Here is a 13,767-nt window from a genome sequence, read left to right on the forward strand (position 1 = left end):
TGATTGTCATAACATTGCAATTGAAAGCGTTCAGAGAAAATTTCTAAAATTTTTAATGTTTAAAGTAAATGGTCTTTATCCGGCTAGAGGTATAGATAATAATTACTTGTGTGATCGTTTTAGTATGTGTAGTTTAGAATTAAGAAGAAAAGTTGCATCTTTAATTTTTTTGTACAAACTTGTTAATAATGCAATTGATTGTATTTCAATATTACAAAACATTAATTTTAATATTCCAAGGTCAAATTTAAGAACAAATGTATTATTTAGGTGTACAAGAGCTCGTACAAATATTCTATGTAAGGCTCCTATTAATGTAATGTGTAGAAATTTTAATGTTATTGGTAAGCATTGTGACATTTTTTCATGTTCTCAAAGGAACTTTATAAAAGTAGCTATTGAGTGTCTGAAATAAGCACTAATTTTTTATTTTATTTTTTTTTATTAATTTATTTTCTTTTTCGGTTTGAATTTATATTAATTTTAGTCTAACTTGTATTATTAATGTTATTTTTTTGGTACTACTGCTTAAATCTTACCTATAGGTGTTATAAATTATGTAATATTTTTATCATTGTCCTGTAAATGGGAAACTGTTGGGCAATAAAGCTATTATTATTATTATTATTATTATTATTGTTGTTATGCACCCTAGTTACTACCTAACAACCAAAGTATCTATCTTGATAAAATGAATGAAACTAGTCAATATGACGAAAATGTTTAATTTTATAATTTATAATGGTATCAATCGTGCAAAAAACGTTATAAGCATGTCGAACGTTAAGGGTAACCGATCTCAGACAATAATTGTCTTCGATCGGTATAAAACCCTTACCGTTCTCCATACTTAATATACTATTTACGTTTTTCGTCGTAAACGGTTTATCTTGAACAACATTCTATACAAAAATATTCTGCATTAAATTTGAAACGAAAAAGGTTGTATGCATAATTGTTCTAAAATCAACGGTTCCGGAGTTACGGAGCGTGTAAAGTGGAAGTTTTCCATATTTTTACATTTTTTGGGCCAATTATAATATTATTACTGAGGAAACTAATTTTTTAACAGGATTGTGTTTTCTAAATATAATTTGCTATATCAATGCCCAGTGGTATATTACTGATAAATTAATTAATTGGGAAAGACTGTAAGACTTGTACACACTTCTAAATAGGTCAAAACGGCAAACAGGTGTATGTTTTCAAAAAACTTTTGATAGTGTGTAAAAAATATATTTTATATCAGCTAAGTACTTTCAACACATAACGTGCCATCATCAGAGCTTCCTAAAAGGACATATTTAAGATAAGATTTTTTTCATATAAAAAATGAGTGAAAAACTTACGTCCTCTTAAAATACCTTCATAGAAGAGCAATTGCTTAACAACACAACAATACTGGGCATGAGTACTGGGCAAAAGCCACAGATATAGGGTATAATAACCCTTTACAGTGAATAGAATCACATCTAAATTCTTTAGATGTGATTCTTTAAAAGAATTTAGATGTGATTCTATTCACTGTAAAGGGTTATTATACCCTATATCAGTGGCTTTTGCCCAGTATTCATGTTTTTTGTTGTGTTGTTAAGCAATTCTATGAAGGTATTTTAAGAGGACGTAAGTTTTTCACTCATTTTTTATATGAAAAAAATCTTATCTTAAATATGTCCTTTTAGGAAGCTCTGATGATGGCACGTTATGTGTTGAAAGTACTTAGCTGATATAAAATATATTTTTTACACACTATCAAAAGTTTTTTGAAAACATACACCTGTTTGCCGTTTTGACCTATTACTGATAAGCCCTTTAAGGAACGTCAACCTCACCACCTTCAAGAAGCTTGTGCAGGCCTAGGCCATATAAATATCTGGTACGAAGAAACCCACTCTGAACTTTCTATGGACAATGTCGCATGAATATCTTTCCAACAGTAACATTTTCAAATTTAATGTAGAACATTTTTGTATGGAATATTGTTCACGCTAAGCCATTTAGGTTTAGAAATATTGACGAAAGACGTAAAAAAACTACTAATTTAACAGCTTCTCCAACCCACCTCAACCCCCCCCCCCCCCCCAAACCCGACGCTTAAAATGGTGTAGCTTTTTACTGAACAATACGTGGACCATTTGGTGTTGTAGGAAAACTTTTATTTTGGATGACGGGGTTACGCCTTTTTCGGACCAATTATTATACTATACTCCTCCGTAACTTTGAAACCGTTAGTTTTAGGAGGATTATGCACTGGGCCTTTTTTGTTTATAATTCAATGTAGAACATGTTTTCATTATTTTTGCATTTTTTCATGCATTTTTTCTATATTGTAGTTCTGGTCCTCCTACAGAATTTATTGAACTTTGAGGCCCCCTATTAAAAAAGTTTGCCCACCACTGGTCTAGTTATACCATACTACATATCCGTCTTCAGTGACTGCACTATTTGAAATCCATCAGATTTTTCTGATAGAAAATGCACCACAATTAATATTTTGTATATTATTATTTTCCCCTTTTTTAATGAATCATAGTGAGACTGCATAATATCTGATTTATTTGTTTGTTTTATACAAAGTATTATCAGCATATCTAATTAGGTATTAATAGTTTTTTGCTGAGGACATAAATTTAGTAGTTGTTTGTAATTATTTATAAAATGATATAAACAACTGTAAGTAATAATAACACAACTAATAAATCATAATACAACTACAGGGTGTCCAGAAACTCTACCGACAAAAAATGAAGGCGGGAGATTCCTCATATAATTTTAAGATAATTTAACCCAATTTACCTACTCCAAAAATGCTTCCTAAGGGAGCTAGAGCTATTTGAAGATGGCGTCTGGTAGTAATAGTGGTAATTAGTTTTTCTTAAATACCTCCAGCTACGCTTATTTATATTCCAGAGATAAATCGATTCCATTCATTACGAATTTTTAGTACTGGTCATAGGCGCCCGTTTTTGGTAGGGCAACGGTTATTTTATTGCATAATTTTTTTGTCTTTAATTATTAAGTATTTTTAATTCTGCATTAATAAATTGTGAGGTATTCTAGTACTAAAAGGTGCTCTTGCTAAAAAAACCAATTTGACAATGTTTCGTTTTTTTGAATTTCAAAAAAAATTCAAAAAAACTATTTAGACAAACGAAAATTGGTACGTTTATTTATATTCTAGATATGAATCAATTTCATTAATTGCGAATTTCTAGTACCGGTCATATGCGTCCTTTTTGGGTAGGTCAACGGTTATTTTATCGCATAACTTTTTTGTCTTTAATTTTTAAGCATTTCTGACACTAGATTATTAAAGTAAAAGGTATTCTGGTACTAACAGTTACTCTTATTGCTTAAAGTTGGTAAAATATGAATTTTTTTGAAAAAAAATTTCAAATTCAAATAACGAAAAATTTTCAAATTGATTTTTTTAGAAAACGGTGTGTCCTAGCTAGTTAAAGTAAAGTACCTCTCAGTACTAGAATACCTCACAATTAAATAATTCAGAGTCAAGAATGCTTAAAAGTTAAAGACAAAAAAGTTATGCGATAAAATAACCGTTGCCCTACCCAAAACGAACGCCTACGACTGGTACTAGAAATTCGCAATAGATGGAATCAATTTATCTCTGGAACATAAATACGCATACCAACTTTCGTTTTTCTAACTAGAAGCATTCTGGAGGTATTTATGAAAAACTAATTACATGACTCCATCTTCAAAGAGCTCCAGCTCCCTTAAGAAGCATTTTCGGACTAGGTGAATTTGTCTTAAAATTTTCTAAAGACACTTCTGTCTTCGTTTGACGATAGTGTTTCTGGACACCCTGTATACCTAGGTATACCTACCAAAGATCCTATGCAACATGCGAATTTCATAATAAAAGGTCTGAGAAATAATAAATATTCAAATTAATTAAAAGAACTTGTAAAGTATGTATAAAACTTAAAACAGCAATGACTAAAACTACTTTTATGAAAATGAAGTCATTTCTTTGCAATAATCATCTCAGTTTAGAACTAAGACAAAGAATGTAGGTGTAAGTGCTATGTTTGGTCTGTACTTTTGTATTCTGCAGAAGTGTTGATGCTAAAAGTATCGATCATGAAGAGAATTGAAGCATTGGAAATGTGTATTCATAGACGGAGGCTGAAGATACCTTAGACAGCAAGAAATGCTAATGGATGGAATAGATATTGCAAGAAAAAACTAAGGATGATATTGTGGAAGTTTTAGCGGTGATGAAAAACAAAAAAACCCCTGGAGAAAACGGGGAAGCAGCAAAAAACTTAAAATATGGAGAAGACTGTCTAAGAGAAAAAATCTACAAACTAATATGTCATATCTGGGAAGAGGAAGTAATACCTAAAGAGTGGTCAATACATAAGAAGGAAGACCTGTCAAGTTGTGATCACTATAGAACAAATTGTAAAAATCTGTCTAAATGTTGTTATCACAATTACATACGTTTCACCGAATTTTCTATACAAAATAACGCAAGGCATTTTTGGAAATTTGTAGGTAGCAAGCGTGAAAACAATTGTATACCTGACTCAATGACTGAATGACTCTGTAGCTTCATGTGGCAATGATATTGCCAACTTATTTGCAGATCACTTTTCATCAGTTTATAGTGATATTACTTTAAATTGCAATGTTTACCATATTCAGTCTAAACTTAATATCTCATCATATCGTATCCAGATTTCCAAAATTTACGAAAAGCTTTCATCATTAAGTGTCAACAAGGGTCCTGGGCCTGATGGTATACCACCTAATTTTCTTAGGGAATTCAGTTTTACTGTCGCGACCTTTGTTTCATATATTTAATAAATCTTTGGATGTAGGTCAGTTTCCAGACTTTTGGAAACTTTCTTATGTCACATCAATATATAAATCTGGTAATAAATCTAATATTAGCAATTACCGCCCTATATCTATTTTTAGTGCTATACCAAAGGTTGTTGAAAGTATTATTACTGACTTCCTCACCTTCGATAGCTCCGGGATCCTAAACTCTCAGCAATTTGGTTTTACTACAGGTAAGTCTGCTGAACTGAGTTTGTTGACCTATGTTAATTCTCTGTCTGAAGCCTTGGAAGAGGGACTTCAAGTTGATTCAATTTATACTGCCTTTGACAGAGTAAATCATGAACTCGTGATTCGAAAGCTTGGCTCCTATGGCATAAGTGGACCTTTGTTGCAGTGGTTACAGAGTTATTTAACTGAAAGATTTCAACAGGTCCGAGTGAACCACTTTAATTCACAAACTTTTTTAGTTAAATCAGGTGTACCATAGGGGTCCCATTTGGGTCCATTACTCTTTAATATATTTATTAATGATATTACCAACTGTTTTCACGATTGTAACGTCTTGCTATTTGCTGATGACTTGAAGTCCTTTAAAGTTATAAAAAATCATTATGATGCTGCCATATTGCAATTAGAACTGACTAACCTCTCTGTATGGTGTTCACTTAACGGTATGAACCTTAATTCCAGCAAATGTCATGTAATTAACTTTAACCGTACTCACCACCCAATATTGTCAAACTATTACATTGATGGCAAATTGCTCAACACTGTAAATGAAATCAAGGACTTGGGGATTACACTGGAAAATTCTCTTTGTTTCAATACTCACATCATCAATGTTATTCAAACATCTATGAAAATGTTGGGTTTTGTAAAAAGAACAACTCGTGATTTTACAAACGTATCCAGTATTAGAGTTCTTTACTTCTCCTTGGTCAGGTCTCACCTCGAGTATTGTTCTTCAGTGTGGTCCCCACACTACTTGGTTTACATTAGGAAACTTGAACAAGTCCAAAATAGTTTCTTCCGTTACATTGCTTTTAAGCTTCATACCTATCAAGATTACACTGTATGGCAGCATCAACTGCACGTCCCCTCTCTTGCAAGCCGGAGAAAACAAAGGGACCTTTTGCTATTATTCAAGATCTTAAATAGTATATGCAGTTGTTCTCAACTACTTAATAAGATCGCACTGTTTGTACCACCTCGCACCACTAGACAAGTGCGAACATTTTATGTACGCTTTGTAACAAAAATAAGAAAACTTCTGTTGGAGTGAAAGTAAAAAGAAAGATATACTCCAACAGAAGTAAGGAAAAAAAAAGACTAAGTAACTAAATAGTTGGGATGAAAAGAGAAAGGTGAAGTGGCTTCTACGTTGAGAAGCCGCAATAGGAAAAAATACAAAATACTACTTTGCAGTAGTACTGAAGAAAGGGGAATTAGAAGGGATAATAAGTAGACGTGGGAAGAGACAGAGGCAAACTGAATAGAGTTGGCTAGCTATAGATGCAAGAGAGCAACTTGACACTCAAGGATGGATACGGCTCGTTTGCATGCCTGTCGAAGAACAGTAGCTCTATATAGATAGTAATGATGACTAAAAGATGAAATAATAAAATAAGAATAATGTACTGAAGAGGAATGAAGATGAATAATTTCTAAAGACGAACAAGATAAATAAATCTAACAAATCATGGGCGCCATGAAAATGATCTTCGATCATTTTCCCAGGTATCTTATACTGCTGTCAGATATTAAATATATCAAACCTGTAATAATGAACATAAAGGAATAATAAAAATAAATGATATACAAAATAAATAAACATATTTATTAAAAATAACTACCAGATTTTTAACAATCTCTGAGTTAAGCAAGTTCATATTATGCTGTGACTCTAAAATGACATAAGTTATACAAAAAGTTATCTCTAAGATAACAACAATAATGTTATCTGTTAGAAAATTACAGGTATAAGTACCTCTCACTAACATATAGGGTACAAAATTACATAAGTCTTCTACCAAATGGTTATAGTACGCCTGCTACGTACAACTAAAGGAAACCGACGAAGATGAAAATAATACAAATAAATAGGCCCAAGCCTCACTAAGAGAAAATACAATACTGAATAAAGCAAAATTAAATATACAAATGAATAAACGTTATAGAAGTGAAGTTAAGAAAAATACCGACAAAATGACCTAAATTAACCGAGCAAATGCAATGAAATAAAGTAACGACGAAGTAACCGAACAAACGAAATAAAGCGAATAAATACAATATTTGGGAAACAAGCAAGTAATGTTACAAAATAAATTTACCCGAATTACATAAACCAATATCAAAGCAATAATAAAGTATTAAAAACCTAATTTTCTCTAGGCTTATTCCTGTGCACAAGAAGTTACCGTAGATACAAAGTTTGGGAACCAAATAATCTAATATACAAATACATATGTCAAAAAAAACAGAGGTAACCTAAATCTGGAAAAAAAACATAGTGTATTTAACAGATAGTCTGAAATATAAAAAAAACCAATAGTTACTAAAACTCCTCACTAAATGTTCCCAAACGAGGTTGCGGTTGCATCCTAGAAAATGAGCATCACTATGATGCACCTCCATGCCCCCCCGTAGGCCCAGGTGGCAGGACGAAAAGGAGCTGGAATGTCCCCCAAAAAGCTTGTTCCCAAAACATACTCCCAGTTTGACTTGGCGGTAGCTGCAATAAGGTCAAGGTGGCTTCCCTAGGTAGTCAAGGTGGGTACGACATCACATGAGGGTTAGTTTTCTTCCAAATGGCAGTTAATTTTTTATTCCTCTTCCACTGATGGTACTCCCATCCTTACTCCAGGAAACCCGTACTCCAGGAAACAAGTGGTGGTAACTTTTTACTATACTTCCAAACTTAGTTGAAATAAAAATTAATTTCGAAGAAATTAACCGCCATTTACGGTACTAACCACCAACACCAACCTGTCAACCTCGCAGCCACCGGCCAAGTGCCTCTCATTCCTCCCACAGTCAGCGAGGAAAACGTCAAACTCTCACGGAACACGAATTAAACGACAAGGAACGGTTCAACAACTATGTTCCTTACAGTGTGACGTCACATGAGAAGTCCTTTACGATAAATTAAAGAATTTAAATGGGAGGTCAAGAGAAAATAATTATTTTTTTAAAAATAATTACAGCGCTAAAAATGATAATATAACGGGTGGACCGTTACAATCCCCTCCTACTCGGGAAAAAAATTTTTTTAACCAAAAAAAAATTTTTTTTTTTTTAAACTTCAAAATATTAACAACTAAATTTACAATAGTCTAACAATCCACGTTTATTCGCAAGGTTACCAATAAGAATGAACTGATGATCAGGAAAAATAAATCAATACATGACTCAAACTCATACTAAAATGTTACTATGTTACTCTCTGCTACCAAATATTAACATAATATTGCTTAAAAATCAAAACAAAACTAAATATTGTACTAAAGTTCATAATAATAACTAAGTGTCGAATTGGGCACTAAAACCAAAATTGAGCTATCCATGGACATCAGATTTATAAAGGATATATCCAAGGACGGAACAACCAGGAAAAAGATGTGAGCCAATTCGAACCATTTCAAAAGTAAATATACCAAAGTGAATAAAAAAAAATCAGTAACTAAAATAAGTAAAGAATTGAACACTTAATCCAAAATTGAACTGACAATGGACACCAGATTCATAATAGTATATCCAGAGAAGAACAATCAGGAAGATTTATGGAACAACTCTCACTAATGCCAAATAATACCAATAATAAACATACCAAAGGAATCCAAAACTCAATAACCAAAATAGATGTGACATCGGACACTTAATCCAAAGTCGAACTATCAGTGGACACCAGATTCATAAAAGGCATATCCAAAGAAGAACGACCAGGCAAATTTATGGACCAATTCACACCAATACTAAACCACATAAACAGATCAGGTCTACGTACACCCACATCCGGTAATACGAACCTATCCAACTAAATACACCAAATAAATGAAGAATCGGACACTTATCCAGAATCGGACTATCAATGGACACCAGATTTATATAGGAGTATATCCAAAGAAGAACGATCAGGCAAATTTATGGACCAATTCTTACTAATACTAAATAAACTAAATTATTGGATCCAATGGTAACTAATACTGAACAAAATAAATAAATTAGGTCTACATACACCCTCATCCGGTAATATGAACCTATCTGAACTAAGTAATCCAAAATAAGTCAGAAAAAAAATTATTAACAGACTAAGTAACAGAGATGTAACCAAACTAAATCAAAGGTAAGATAAATACCTAAAGTGTATTGACTAAAGTATTCTAGAAAATACATAACTTAATTCATGCTGGTATTCGCGAACTATAGCATGTTGCTACAACAGATGTATGAGAATAACCAGACACAGATAAGGTACTAATATAAGAATAAGTAAGAAAGAAAACAGAATAAATGATGAACTCATAAGTTTTATGACACTATGATAAGTGATAGGCAAAAAATGTCGAGAACAAGCAACCAATTTTAATTAAAACTGCAAATTCATGCGTTCTCACATACGTGGAATTATTCAGGAAAGGTTCCAGAATCTGAATAACAAAACTAATGCCTAAGGAAAGAAGTGGGAATATAGGTCTGAAGAACAACTCATTTGTCTAAATACTCCAAATACTGAGTTAACGAACCTACTGTGTACATATAGGGATGGCCTAAGCATTGATTTATAAACAAGTGCGCAAGATATTTATCCATGTTTATCCATCAACTATCAAAGTACGAACATACTATGAAGTAAAAGACCTAATATGAACTAAATACTTCCCTATCTAATGGTAAAAATGTAACTGGAATAATTGGACTAATTACAGAAGAATGGTTAGGAAATGTGGCCAACATTTCCTGACCAGAAATATTATGATTAAAAAAAACATCTGCGTACTCAGCCATGAAAGACATAGATCACGAAGTCAATCGAACAGCAGTGATCAGTTGCTGAGCAACAACCTCGAACCCACGCATTCACAAATCAGAGTATCAACAGAGTAATGACAACCTAGTCCAAAAGAAGAAATCAATACATACATCATCCATACATACCTATCTCATTCATACATACATACATTATCCATACCTACATACATCATCCATACATACATACATTATGCATACAACCACATACCATGCATACATTCAGACTTAGAGACTTAAGAATCCGTACATACCTCAAACTTCCAAACTAATTCCAGAATCATAGTGTGTAGGATATAAGGATATAAATTATTATAAAGTGTTTAAGATATTGGAGACAAATGTTAATAGAGTAACCCAATAACAAATTATAAACCACAACATCTTTCCACTATGGCAAATCCAAGAACAAGATATAGAAATAATTTAAAAAGATAGTAAGTAATCAAATATTCAAAATATAACACATAAACTGAGATATAGTAGTGTACATTATGATAAGTTCCATAGTTCCATACAAAATATCAATATTAAACCAACGTACTTGTCTGAGCTTACATATTGAAAAGTGCACCATTAATAATGCAACAAAATGATAAGCTCATAAACGAGAGTACTACATAATAATTAAATTAATAAATAATAAATTAAAAGTCATCGACAACAAAGCCAAAAGATAAAATCGAGTAATGTAGGTACCTGCACTACCTGATGATTAAAAACATTAGATTAAAATATAACAATAAAAATTGAGCTAAAGGCAAACCAAAGAAGAGATTGGCTCAACCACTGTTAAGTCAATCTTCTTCTGAGTATTGTTCTAAAACTTAATTTTTTTTTATAGGGTACAAAATTACATAAGTCTTCTACCAAATGGTTATAGTACGCCTGCTACGTACAACTAAAGGAAACCGACGAAGATGAAAATAATACAAATAAATAGGCCAGTGTAACAAAAATAAGAAAACTTCTGTTGGAGTGAAAGTAAAAAGAAAGATATACTCCAACAGAAGTAAGGAAAAAAAAGAAGAAAAGAAAAGACTAAGGTAACTAGTTGGGGCCTCTTATGAAAATAAAAATGAAGGGGCTTCAGCGGTTGAGCCGAAGTAGGAAAAATAAAAAATACTACTTTGCAGTAGTACTGAAGAAAGGGGAATTAGAAGGGATAATAAGTAGACGTGGGAAGAGACAGAGGCAAACTGAATAGAGTTGGCTAGCTATAGATGCAAGAGAGCAACTTGACACTCAAGGATGGATACGGCTCGTTTGCATGCCTGTCGAAGAACAGTAGCTCTATGTAGATAGTAATAATGACTAAAATATGAAATAATAAAATAAGAATAATGTACTGAAGAGGAATGAAGATGAATAATTTCTAAAGACGAACAAGATAAATAAATCTAACAAATCATGGGCGCCATGAAAATGATCTTCGATCATTCTCCCAGGTATCTTATACTGCTGTCAGATATTAAATATATCAAACCTGTAATAATGAACATAAAGGAATAATAAAAATAAATGATATACAAAATAAATAAACATATTTATTAAAAATAACTACCAGATTTTTAACAATCTCTGAGTTAAGCAAGTTCATATTATGCTGTGACTCTAAAATGACATAAGTTATACAAGAAGATATATATATTTTAAAGATAACAACAATAATGTTATCTGTTACAAACTTAAATATAAGTACCTCTTACTAACATATAGGGTACAAAATTACATAAGTCTTCTACCAAATGGTTATAGTACGCCTGCTACGTACAACTAAAGGAAACCGACGAAGATGAAAATAATACAAATAAATAGGCCCAAGCCTCACTAAGAGAAAATACAATACTGAATAAAGCAAAATTAAATATACAAATGAATAAACGTTATAGAAGTGAAGTTAAGAAAAATACCGACAAAATGACCTAAATTAACCGAGCAAATGCAATGAAATAAAGTAACGACGAAGTAACCGAACAAACGAAATAAAGCGAATAAATACAATATTTGGGAAACAAGCAAGTAATGTTACAAAATAAATTTACCCGAATTACATAAACCAATATCAAAGCAATAATAAAGTATTAAAAACCTAATTTTCTCTAGGCTTATTCCTGTGCACAAGAAGTTACCGTAGATACAAAGTTTGGGAACCAAATAATCTAATATACAAATACATATGTCAAAAAAAACAGAGGTAACCTAAATCTGGAAAAAAAACATAGTGTATTTAACAGATAGTCTGAAATATAAAAAAAACCAATAGTTACTAAAACTCCTCACTAAATGTTCCCAAACGAGGTTGCGGTTGCATCCTAGAAAATGAGCATCACTATGATGCACCTCCATGCCCCCCCCGTAGGCCCAGGTGGCAGGACGAAAAGGAGCTGGAATGTCCCCCAAAAAGCTTGTTCCCAAAACATACTCCCAGTTTGACTTGGCGGTAGCTGCAATAAGGTCAAGGTGGCTTCCCTAGGTAGTCAAGGTGGGTACGACATCACATGAGGGTTAGTTTTCTTCCAAATGGCGGTTAATTTTTTATTCCTCTTCCACTGATGGTACTCCCATCCTTACTCCAGGAAACCCGTACTCCAGGAAACAAGTGGTGGTAACTTTTTACTATACTTCCAAACTTAGTTGAAATAAAAATTAATTTCGAAGAAATTAACCGCCATTTACGGTACTAACCACCAACACCAACCTGTCAACCTCGCAGCCACCGGCCAAGTGCCTCTCATTCCTCCCACAGTCAGCGAGGAAAACGTCAAACTCTCACGGAACACGAATTAAACGACAAGGAACGGTTCAACAACTATGTTCCTTACAGTGTGACGTCACATGAGAAGTCCTTTACGATAAATTAAAGAATTTAAATGGGAGGTCAAGAGAAAATAATTATTTTTTTAAAAATAATTACAGCGCTAAAAATGATAATATAACGGGTGGACCGTTACAGCTTCCATAGGTTTAATTATTCACTTTTTTCGTTCGTACCCAGTCTTGAATTTAGCAAACTCCCTTTACAATTTACAACTGTTTGACAACTCCATCAGTCGTTTTAAAAGAAATTTACATGGGATCAATATTTAAGTGGAACGTTTGTAATTTGTTAACTTGTTTTTATGTTATTATTTCCTATTACATATTTACTTATATATTATATTTATATTTCTGTATGTCTGTTTTTTATATTATATTATGTTATTGTTATTATCTGTACACTACGTATGTATGTAACACTTTATGTTCAATTAAAAAATGTAATGTATTTTTATAGAATAGGGCTTGCCCGTAAAAAATAAATAAATAAATAAATAAATAAATAAATAAATAAATAAATAAATAAATAATGGACCCGCCTAGGGGGTCTAGTGTCTAAAGAACTTACAAGTGGACCCTGCCCAGATGTACCATCATAACCATAAATTAATAAAACCTTCCTTTTAGTTTCGTGGTAATATCAGTACTTCAGAGAGATACAACAATATAATGCCCATTTTCATAACTTTATAGGAAAGCAACTTTAAACTTTTTTCAAGGAAAAGTGTTATTGCTACAGCTATTTATTGAGATGTGGAAACAATATTATGTTAGAACATTGCATCTATTGTCATTTAAATCATGCATTTGTTATATTGTTATAATTGTTTATTATATAGTGTGTAAAAAGATCATAATTGAAAAAAATGGAGGTTGTATCTCTCCGAAGTACAGATATATATGCTGTAACCAATATTTCAACTACTAGTGTTCTGAGAAATATGTTTGTTCTAACCGACTTGTTCGCTTTATCTGATTTGTTCGTTATAAGCAATATAAATGCTTTTTTTATGTCATTTTACGGGGCCTACTATTTTGTTTGTTATATTCGATTGTACGTTATAGCCGGTGTCGTTGTAAACGATTTTGACTGTATACACAGAAAACATA

The 13,767-nt window shown here is 32.3% G+C and overlaps 1 protein-coding gene across 2 annotated transcripts in view; it reads right to left on the reverse strand.

Annotated features, from left to right (window-relative positions):
• Positions 1–13,767, reverse strand: part of LOC114332134 (membralin) — an 893,172-nt gene that overhangs the window by 871,307 nt on the left and 8,098 nt on the right. The window lies entirely within an intron of this gene.

Source organism: Diabrotica virgifera, chromosome 2, assembly GCF_917563875.1.
Source record: "Diabrotica virgifera virgifera chromosome 2, PGI_DIABVI_V3a".
Lineage (NCBI taxonomy): Eukaryota > Metazoa > Arthropoda > Insecta > Coleoptera > Chrysomelidae > Diabrotica > Diabrotica virgifera.